The sequence below is a fragment of the Gymnoscopelus braueri genome, assembly GCF_963280865.1.
Source record: "Gymnoscopelus braueri genome assembly, chromosome: 3".
In the NCBI taxonomy this organism is placed as follows: domain Eukaryota; kingdom Metazoa; phylum Chordata; class Actinopteri; order Myctophiformes; family Myctophidae; genus Gymnoscopelus; species Gymnoscopelus braueri.
In genome coordinates this window covers 10,729,590-10,730,759 of record NC_137612.1, presented here as the reverse complement: position 1 = coordinate 10,730,759, position 1,170 = coordinate 10,729,590, and the positions used below count along the sequence as shown (strand labels likewise).

General features: G+C 41.2%; 2 protein-coding genes across 2 annotated transcripts in view; both read left to right on the top strand.

Annotated features, from left to right (window-relative positions):
* Nucleotides 1-1,170, top strand: part of LOC308081788 (low-density lipoprotein receptor-related protein 1-like) — a 285,687-nt gene that overhangs the window by 16,817 nt on the left and 267,700 nt on the right. The window lies entirely within an intron of this gene.
* The window catches only part of LOC308082533 (AMP deaminase 2-like), a gene marked incomplete at its 5' end in the record, with an annotated part of 557,360 nt that overhangs the window by 489,728 nt on the left and 66,462 nt on the right, over nucleotides 1-1,170 (top strand). The gene's annotated exons all lie outside the window — the stretch shown is intronic.

The following is a 1,170-nucleotide window of genomic DNA, read 5'->3' as shown; positions in this document are numbered from 1 at the left end:
AGCTTGTAGATCTGCTATTTTCAAATAGCCTATGTATAAAATAGGGTTAAAGTGGTTAATATGTGTTTCATTATATCATAATTTATATCTGAAAAGTAACTAGTAACGAAAGTTTTCAAATAATTGTAGTGGAGTAAAAGTACAACATTTGCCTCTGAGATGTAGTGGAGTAGAAGTAAAAGTATTGCAAATTGGAAATACTCAAGTAAAGTACAAATACCTCAAAATTGTACTTAAGTACAGTACTTAAGTAAATGCACTTAGTTACTTTCCACCACTGAGTAGAAGTAATAAAGTACGGTACTCAAGTAAATGTACTTACAGTGTACTTTCCCACCACTGCATTTTTGTGTTGCTATTTGCGTGTATGATGATGTGCGTGTTCTGTTTTCTCTCCATATGTTTATGCTCGCTATACTCTTCAGGAGATGATTTGAGGATGTGTGTGGTTGAGAAAACTTTCCCCCATTTGGCAACAGATCCTCCACCAGGCAGGGTTTGTGTTTTGCTTTAGTTTCTCTTTTAGTCTTTTTTGTATTTTTGGGGAAGGTTTGTATTGAGGGGGAAATTGAGGATAGAGGGGGGGTGTGGGTGGGGGGGGGGGGGGGGGGGGTGCAGTCTCTCACCAGAACAAGTTGTCCTTTGATAGTCTGAGAGTGTTGTTGTTGCATCATCACCGGGTACTGGTGTCTGGGAAAGCTGACCTGGTTATTTAGGTGCAATACGTTTATTCAAAGCCTCGCCATGCATGTGTGAGTGTCTGTGTGTGTGTCTGTGTGTGTGTGTGTGTGTGTATGTGTGTGTGTGTGTGTGTGTGTGTGTGTGTGTGTGTGTGTGTGTGTGTGTGTGTGTGTGTGTGTGTGTGTGTGTGTGTGTGTGTGTGTGTGTGTGTGTGTGTGTGTGTGTGTGTGTGTGTGTGTGTGTGTGTGTGTGAGTGAGTGTCTGTGTGTGTGTGTGTGTGTGTGATTTCTCTAGGCCAGTGGTTCTGAAACTGAAACTGTGGGTCGGGACCCCGACAATTGAATGACTTTTAATACCAAATTGTAATTGTAATACCAAATTGTCCTTAATTGTCAAATAATACTACGTGAGAAATAGGAAAACACTGTGGGCGTTGTGACTGTGAGCTTGAAGTTCGGCTATTTTCACAACATTCATCTGAGGAACCAA